General features: G+C 39.1%; 1 pseudogene; it reads right to left on the bottom strand.

The window, feature by feature from the left end:
* Positions 1-683: 683 nt before the first annotated feature.
* Positions 684-1,817, bottom strand: LOC719160 (importin subunit alpha-7 pseudogene; annotated as a pseudogene).
* Positions 1,818-9,427: the final 7,610 nt, after the last annotated feature.

Raw genomic sequence — 9,427 nt, 5'->3', positions numbered from 1 at the left:
TCTGAGCAAAGAGTCAGAGGGAGGGAGGGACCTTTGTTTCATGGTAGCCTCCTCATCAGCCTCTAGTCCCAGGCAAAGCTGGCGGCTGGGTTTACTAAAACCAGGAACTCATGGTTCTTGGGAAGAGCAATCTTAATAAAAGGAAAATGTGCAAAAGAAAAAAAATTAAATAACCCAATCCAAGCATACAAGATTAATATTCTGTCAGAGCAAGAACACTTTGTTTTGGATTTCTTCTTTCCTCTCCCACCTCCCACCTCTGGAACATACTGTCTGCTCAAGTACCCAAGAGAAGAGTTAGATCGATCAGGGCACAGGACTGGGAAGAATGAAAAAAGACAAAAGGGAAGGAAGTCACCACTGAAGAAAAAAAGAAAAAAAGAAAAATTTAAAAAGGTGCAAATTGATTACATTAGTCCTCCTTTGTCTACCCCGGGCTCCTGGGTTAAAGATATGTGTGCAGCCAAAATATAGTGTAAGAAAGAAAAACTCAACAAGTCCCCTTCTTAAGGTCTTCTCTACACTGTTTATTCTAGTTAGCCATTTGTCTAACCTTTTTTCAAGGTTTTTAGCTTCCTTGCGATGGGTTAGAAGATGTTCCTTTAGCTCAGAGAAGTTTGTTATTACTGACATTCTGAAGCCTACTTCTGTCGACTCCTCAACATGATTCTCTGTCCAGCTTTTTACCGTTGCCGGCAAGGAGCTGCAATCCTTTGGAGGAGAAGAGGCACTCTGGTTTTTAGAATGTTCAGCTTTTCGCCAGCAGTAACATTTGAAATAGCCCAGCAAGCTTCCTTCCGGATTGACTCCTTGGGACTCCTCAGCAAGTGGAGAAGGTAAGGTGGCGCTGAACAGTTAAGAATGACCTGGATCTGGATGTCATCCCCAGTGACGATGTCACCCATGACTCTCAGAGCAGGAGAAGCCATTTTGTAATCATTGTGCATCAGCAGCTCTACCAATCTCTGGAAGACTGCAGAGTCTATGACTGCCTGGATCTTCTCATTGGGGCCATCAGACAGGTAAGAAAGGGCCCAGAAAGCTTTGCCAGCAAGTCCGAGTCGCTGCTGAAGAGTAGGCGAGACAGCGCAGGCAAACAAGGAGAGACCTTTGCAACCTCTGGGGGTGGGCTCTTCCCTTGGCAGAGATTTGACAGGGTCCAGACTGCATTCCGTGTCATCGTCAGTCGTGTGGACTCGGTAAGGAATATTAACAAAGGATTAAGGATGGAACAGTTCAAGACGTAATCTTGGCAAACAGAGCTATCTCCAGCTATGTTTCCCAGTGTCCAGACTGCCTGTTCCTGAACATCCATGAAGTCTGAATTAAGCAGCTCTGTAAAAATGTGGACAACCCCAGCTTCAATGACAATTTTGGTCTACTGAGAGGTTCCAAGAGGCAATATTTGTTAGAGCCCAGGCAGCTTCAAAATGTAATGTACAATTCTCATTTCTCTTCAGAAACTCCACAAACCGATCCACCACTCTTGGAGTGTTGATAACTTCATCTGTTGGAGGACTAGGCTCTTTGGAGAGCAGTTTCCAGAATTTCTGTGTGGTTGCTAACTGCAGGTCAGAATCACCAGGAAAGAGCATCTCCACCATCTCTCTTGTGATCACACTCTCCCTAGTAGTAGAGCTCACCTAGGAGTCCATGAGAAGACTATCCAACATGGCAACTTCTTCGTTAATCAGCTCCACATTTCTCCGTTTAAAAATTCTTGCACGTGTTTTGCTTCGTTACTTCAGGGTTAAAGCATTGTTCTTAGAGCTCTTCATTTGATAATTGCCTTTCCCTGGGCTTGCCCTGGTCTCCATCGCGGCTGCGCTGGCTCACACTTGGCGGCAGAAGTGGTGGCAGCTTCAGCGCCAGCTTCTGCAGACAATATGGCGGATCTGCAAACAGGTTTGTTGTTGTTGTTGTTGTTGTTGTTGTTGTTGTTTTTAAGACGTAGTCTCGCTCTGTCGCCCAAGCTGGAGTGCAGTGGCGCGATCTCTGCAGCCAGATTTTTTAAAATTTTAACCAATCATATGAGTTGTAAGTAGTATCCCGTAAGGTTGTTTTCTTTTAGTTTTTGAGACAGTCTTGCTGTGTCGCCCAGGCTAGAGTGCAGTGGAGCAGTCTTGGCTCACTGCAACCTCCGCCTCCCAGGTTCAAACAATTCTCGTGCCTCAGCCTCCCGAGTACCTGGGATTACAGGCGTGCACAATCACGCCTGGCTAATTTTTGTATTTTTCATGGAGAGGGGGTTTCACCGTTTGGTCAGGCTGGTCTCGAACTCCTGACCTCAGGGGATCCGCGTGCCTTGGCCTTCCAAAGTGCTGGGATTACAGGCGTGAGCCACCGCGCGCGGCCCCCATGAGGTTTTAATTTGCATTCCCCTGATAACTAATGATGCTGAGCATCTTGTTATGTACTTTTATTTTGCCGTCTGTGTATCTTCCTTGGTGAAAGGTCTAGGCAAATCTTTGGCCCAGTCTTATTGGAATGTTCTAAATACAAGTCCTCTGTCAGCTATGCATTTTGTAAAGATTTTCTCCCAGTCTGTGGTTTGTCTTTTCATTTTCTTAACAGTGTTTTTGAAGAGCAGAAGTTTTTAACTTTGATAAAGCCCAGTTTATCAGCATTTTAAAATGGTTTGTTCTCTTTTTGCGATATGTAAAAATCTGTGCCTAACTGAAGGTCACAACGTTTTTCTTCTAATAGTTTTATCATAGTTACTCCTATACTTAAGATATATGAGCAATTTAAAGTTAATTTATTGTGTATGATGCAAGGTTATGGTAAGAGTTTATTTTTGCATATGATATCCCATTGTTTTAGAGCCAGTTGGTGAAAGAGTATCCTTATTCCAATGAATTGCATTTGCGTCTTTGTAAAACAGTAATTGACTACATATGTGGGAGTCTATTCTATTCCTTTCATCTGTGTATTTATTTTTTAAATCATACTCTTTGTCTTAGTTACTGGAGTTTTATAGCAAGTCTTGAAATTATGTAGTGCAAGTCTTTCAACTTTGTTCTTTCACAAAATTGTTTTGGCTATTCTAGGTACTTTGCATTTCCATATAAATTTTAGTATCAGTTTGTCAACGTCTATGAAAAAACCTTCAGGGATTTTGATTGAGATTTTGCAGAATCTCTAGATTAATTGCGGATAATTGATATTTTAACAATGTTGAGTTCTCTAATCCATGAACACAGTATATCTGCCATTTATTTAGGTCTTCTTTAATTTGTTGGGAATGTTTTATAGACTTTAGTGTAAATTCTTGCACATGTTTTGCTAACATTTCCCCTAAATATTTAATTTGTTGATGGTTATATGACATTTACATTGTTATGTCCATTACTCATTGTGAGCATATAGAAATATAATTAATTTTTGTATCTTGACCTTTCCAACATTGCTATGCCCACTTTCAGTAATAACTTATTTCAATATTATTTCAAAATATTTCAATAATTATCTATGTTGATCATGTTATATACAAAAAAGTGTTACTTTTTCTTTCCAATCTGTATGCCTTTGATTTCTTTTTCAGGACTTATTATACTGGTGAAGACCACAAGTAAAATACTGAACAGAAGTGGTGAAAGGTATTCCTTGCCTTGTTCTTGAGCTGAAGGGGAACGCATTCAGGCTTTTCACCATTAAGGATGCTGTTAGCTGTAGGTTTCCCACAGGTGTTCTTTATCAGACTGGCGATGTTCCCTGCTAGTCTTGGTTTTGCTGAGAGTCTTTCATTATAAGTGAATCTTAAATTTTGTCCACACTATTTCTTCATCTATTCAGATGAACATAGGCTTTTTTAAAAGATTATCAACATGGTAAATTCTATTAATTAGTTTTTGAATGTTGAAATAGACTTGCATTTTTGGGAAAACCTCCGCTTGATCATGAAGTACCATCCCTTTTGTATATTAAAGGATTTGCGCTGTTAAAATGCTGTTGAGGATTTTTACTGCTGTGTTCATGACAGGTGTTGGTCTGAGGTTTCTTTTCTTATAAAGTCTTTGTCTTGTTTTGGCACCAAGGTAGTGCTGGTCTCATGAAATGAGTTGGAAAGTGTTGCTTCCTCTTATATTTTTTTAAAAAGTATATATAAAATTTGTATTATTTCTTAAGCTTTTGTTAGAATTCACCAGTGAAGCCATCTGGGACTGAAGTGTTCTTTGTGGGAAGGTTTTTGTTTGTTTGTTTGTTTGAGATGGAGTTTCGCTCTTGCCACCCAGGCTGGAGTGCAATGGCACAATCTTGGCTCACTGCAACCTCTACCTCCTGGGTTCAAATGATTCTCCTGCCTCAGCCTCCTGAGTAGCTGGGATTACGGGCACCCAACACCACGCCTGGCTAATTTTTTGTATTTTTAGTAGAGACGGGCGTTTCGCCATGTTGGCCAGGCTGGTCTCGAACTCCTGACCTCATGATCCTCCTGCCTCAGCCTCCCAAAGTACTGGGATTACAGGCATGAGTCACCGTGCCCAGCCAGGAGGTTTTTAATTATGACTTTATTATAATTTAATAGATAAGGATGAACCAGGTTATCTATTTCTTCTTGAGTTAACTTTAGTAATATGTGTGTTTTAGGGAATTTACACATTTGGCATAAAACTATTCAGTATATCCTCTATTTTTTAATAACTAGAGAGCTATAGCAATGGCCCCTTTTTAATGCCTGATATTGGTAATTTGTGTCTTCTCCCTTTTGCTGATTAGTCTTGCATGTTATCAATTTTATTGACATTCTTAAAGAACAAACTTTTGAATTTATATATTTTCTCTGTTATTTTTCTGTTTTTATTTCACTGATATCTGCTGTCATATTCATTATTGTCAGTCTTCTGCTTACTTTTATTATAATTTGCCCTTTTATTTTTAGTTGCTTAAGGTGGAAACTTAGGTCATTGATTTAAGATGTTTCTTCTTTTCTGATAAAGGCATTAAGTGCTGTTAAATTTCCCTCTCATCACTGCTTTCTTTCTTAGTGACATCCCACAGTTTTGATATGTTGTATTTTTATTTCCATTCAGCTCAAAAGAATTACTAATTTTCCTTTGGATTTTTCTCTGACCCATGGCTTTTTAAGAAGTTCATCATTTAGTTTCCAAGTGTTTGGGATTTTTCCAGTTTTCTTTCTGTTATTGATTTCTAAATTAATCTTATTATGATCAGAAAAGATATTTGTATGACTGAATCCTTTTAAATTTATTGAGATTTGTTTTGTGGCCCCGAATATAAATTATTTTGGTAAATGTTTTGTGTGTACTTGAAAAGATTGTGTATTCTGCTATGTTAGAGGGAGTGTTCTATAAATATCAATCAGATCAAGATGGTTAATAGTGTTTCTCAAATTTTCTATTTCCTCACTAATTTTTTGTTTATTTGTTTTATATATTACAAGGTAATGTTGAAGTTTCCAGCTATATTTGTGGAGTTATCTACTTCTTTCTCAATTCTTTCCATTTTTTGTTTATGTACCTTGAAATTATGTTAATACAATCTGCCTAAACATAGGATTGTAATGTTTTCTTGAATTATCCTTTGCTAATAATATTATTCTTCTTTATTTCTGGTGATATTTCTAGCTCTAAATGTACTTTGTTTGATATGAATATAGTCCCTTTAGTTTTCTTTTGATTAGTAGTTACATAGTATATCTTTGTACACACTTTTCACCTATTTTTGTGTCTTTATATTTAAAGCAGATTTCTTGCTTTTTAAATAAAATGTAATCTGACAATTTTTACCTTTTAGTTGAAGTGATTACAACATTGACACTTAATGTAATTGTGCTTGTGACTGGGGTTAAATCTACCATCTTACTATTTGTTTTTCATTTGTCTCTTGTGCTCTATGATTCCCTTTTCCCCCCTTTTCTGTCTTCTTTTGAATTGGGGATGTTTTAATGATTCCATTTTATCTACATTATTGACTTAGTTATTCCACTTTATTTTTGGTGCTTGCCCTAGGGTTTACAGTGCTTACCTCTAAGTTACCACAGCCTGTCCAGCTCTGTCTCCTTTCCTCCTGCAACTTCAATTTACGTGTATGTTACATCATTTGACTTTGTCCCCAGCTCTGAGGTCCGTACTGCCTTCTTCTAACCTCTTTGGTAAGTTGGACCACTTGTTCACATGAAGGTGGAGTGGATGAGAACAAGAGGAGCAGAGTTGAGCCATAGCAGCATCAGGATTTGAGTCTCTTTGGGATGGGCAGAAATTCAGAGGGTGGGTTGCTGAGAGCAGAAGTTCAGCCAGATTAACCAAGCACAGGTCCGAAGGGCTTGAGTCTTGAGTCCAGCTACTAGCTCAGAGTCATAAATAGGCAAGAGTGGGCACTTTGGAAACTCAAGAAGGAGCTGGGTACCATATCTAAGATGATGAGGGTAAAGTACAGAAATGACTTGTAGCAGATGGCCATAGGCAGAGGTGACATTGAGCATCCCAGCATCCCGTGAGTTCTTAAAAACTCTAGAAAGGCATTTGGACTTTCATAAGATGTGAAATCACCAACCTGAATCCAAAATATTTAGATTTCAGGGAGTAAGTATACCCCAGATAATATCTGTTACATGTTTTAAATTGCTGTCTCCTCCACTTGATGTGGGTGTTCTGTGAAGATAGGAACCATATTTACCTTCTTCACTAACAGTACCTGACACTTAGCAGGCATGCAGACATTTTCAAATGAATGATAATATGACAACAGAAGGCATGGATTAAATTTTCTTTCTCACCAATTAATGGCCCAGCACACTTGAGTAGTTATTTAATCTTTTCCATCTCTTACATTCTCATTTATAAAGTTAGAATATCATAATCCCACTTTACAAGTCTGTTGTGATGATTAAATAATGAAAGATACAAATCAAGCATGGATCTCATCCCACAAACTTAGGGTTACAAGAAATGTAACTTTATTATTGTCTCTACAGGTGAATTTAGCTTCTATTTCAGTCACCATTCTGCTAGATGATGGAAATTTATTAGCAGTCAATTAAGTGTCTGGGTGATTTCCAGGCAAACCCTCAGCCCTCCCTCTTCACCTTCTTGAGTAAACCTCAGCTCTGGAGTGTTTTCTGTTGTGAGAGCATGTGTCTGTGTAGGTGGACTGAGTGTCTAAGTTCCTATCACTGTCACTGTCATCCTCACACACACTGACTTCTGCTGAGAGCTGTTTTTCAGTCTGGCTTCTGTTCATATGACTCTTATAGACTCTGGTTAAAAGGCTGCTATAGGTTTGCCAATTTTCTGGGTTAGGTCTGAGACACAGAAGAAAACATTCAGGTGCTTCTGGTGCACTTGTGGGGAGTACAGGGACCCAGCTGAGCTGCCCTGGCCTGCCTGTCTAAACACAGTGTACAGCCACTTCAGGTCCTCCATGAAGCTTGTAGTTTTTCAAGACTTGACTCTCTACTTTCTCTCTGGTTCTACTATGACAATAAGAAATTATTTTTAAAAATCGAAACTATTTTGATTAATATTATCCAGTTACATTATATAAATTATGTGCAAGTACTACAGGTTATAATGTCTTTTATCTGGCATTCTTTCACTAAAAGCTTTAAAATCAATGTTCTTAACCCTTAATCTATAGATAGCATAAATATTTAAATGTATCTCTTTGTTTCCTTTGCTTTTTTTTTTAAAAAAAGAAAGCTTGCTCTCTATTTTTTGCAAGTTCATTACTTCCATTTTTTTTTGCCTCTAGCCATGATCTTTGCTTTAAACGTTAAGCTCATTTAGAGCAGAGATTGTATTTTTTCTAAATATTGCAGCAGTTCCCTGATAGATGGTTCTGATAGCTCTTCCATCTTCTCTTCTCACTCACAAAAGACAGGCGGCTCGCTCTCTCCACTATTCTCAAATACAGCCTGACATTCCAGCCAAAACAGTCTGACTGTAGTTCACCTATTCACAAATGTCTGTCGAGAATCAGCCATTCAAGGTCACCATGTCCTGTATTGTGGAGCCAAGGGGCAGAAAATTTAAAAAGCAACAACACCTAATGTTTGTTGAGCACTATACATTGACTTTTCTGAATGTATTACGTGCATTATTTCATTGGGTAGTCCCAGCTCTTTGAGGTATGTACCTTTATTATCTCAGTTTTACAGATGAGAAATTCAAATGGCTGAGAGGCTAAGCATCTTGCCAAAGTTTTCTCAGCTAGTAAGCAGTAGAGCCAGTATTCTAACCTATGTGGTCTGGCTTCCAAGCCAACACTCTCAACCACCATGCAGAACTCAGGAGGTCTGTCAAGTTTCTACCAAACCTAAGGGCTCCTCATGTAGAAATCAGTCAAATATGGTTGCTGTTAGGAAACTGTAGTCGTTGCACTTGAATAGTAATTTCCATCTTATAAGTAATACTGCAGGCTAGTGAACTGGATGATGACATGGTTCTCAGTAGATTATAGCATGTTGCCATGTGAAAGGTGCCCTGCTTTGTGGTATGAGCATTTTTTCCCTGGTGGTAGAGCCTTACAGAGCAAATGGCTGAGTAAGGCTATCGGAGTTTGAAAGCACTCTTCAGGCACTATTCCACAACTTGTGCTCTGATCTCTCTTATACTCACCAAGTAACAAGTAACTTGTTATCCCCAGTATAGCACTCTACGGTTTACAAACCTCGAGAGTTTGCTCTTTGTCTTAATATGAGAGGCCGTTGGAGTTATACGCACCATCAAGTGCAATCTAACATTGATTTCCTGTTCAAGAGAATATTGAGTGGTGAGAACAAAGGCATCATGGAGCCATGGCTGTCGCTGTGGTCAGGGAGAGGAAGCAGGAGCCCAAGGAAGGGAAGCAAATGGCTCATTAGAGTGGGTGGTTAGGATGAGAGCAAAGGGAGAAGTAGAGCTTAATGGACTGAAATGGTCAAGCTATAAGGAGAAAATAGCATCCAAGAATGACAAGGGCAAAACCAACAAAGAGTCAAGGTCAGAATTCAATAAAGAGAAGCTGGGGAGAAGAAATATTTCAATATCCCAACAGAGGTGACTAAAGTGTCCGACTAAATAAGCGTGTCCCCCTAATTGTTTGAATAGGCCAATGGGTCAACCAATCTTATCCTTCCGAACTACCCCCTCATCTCCCAGCTAGTTTTGGAATAGAGAGGATGGAAGGGTGGGAGGGTGGGGGGAAGAAAGAGAGAAAGAAAGGGAGAAAAATAAGGAAAGGAAATTATATTTTTCCTAAGGGTAGAAGGGAGTTTTATTCATGAATGCAGCCAAGTCTCAGAAACATGCACGGTTGTGAGATCTCAGGAGGGCTCTTCTCTTCTTTTTCTGCTTTTCTGCTTTATTCTTCACTCTCTGTCTCTTTTTTTTTTCTCTTTTCTTTTTCGGGACAACAACAGTTCCTTAACATCTGTGTTAGAGGCCCGTGCAGATTCTTTCTCTGGTTTCCAATTCTACATTTCAGG

This window comes from Macaca mulatta, chromosome 1, assembly GCF_049350105.2.
Source record: "Macaca mulatta isolate MMU2019108-1 chromosome 1, T2T-MMU8v2.0, whole genome shotgun sequence".
In the NCBI taxonomy this organism is placed as follows: domain Eukaryota; kingdom Metazoa; phylum Chordata; class Mammalia; order Primates; family Cercopithecidae; genus Macaca; species Macaca mulatta.
This window is presented reverse-complemented; position numbering and strand designations above follow the sequence as displayed.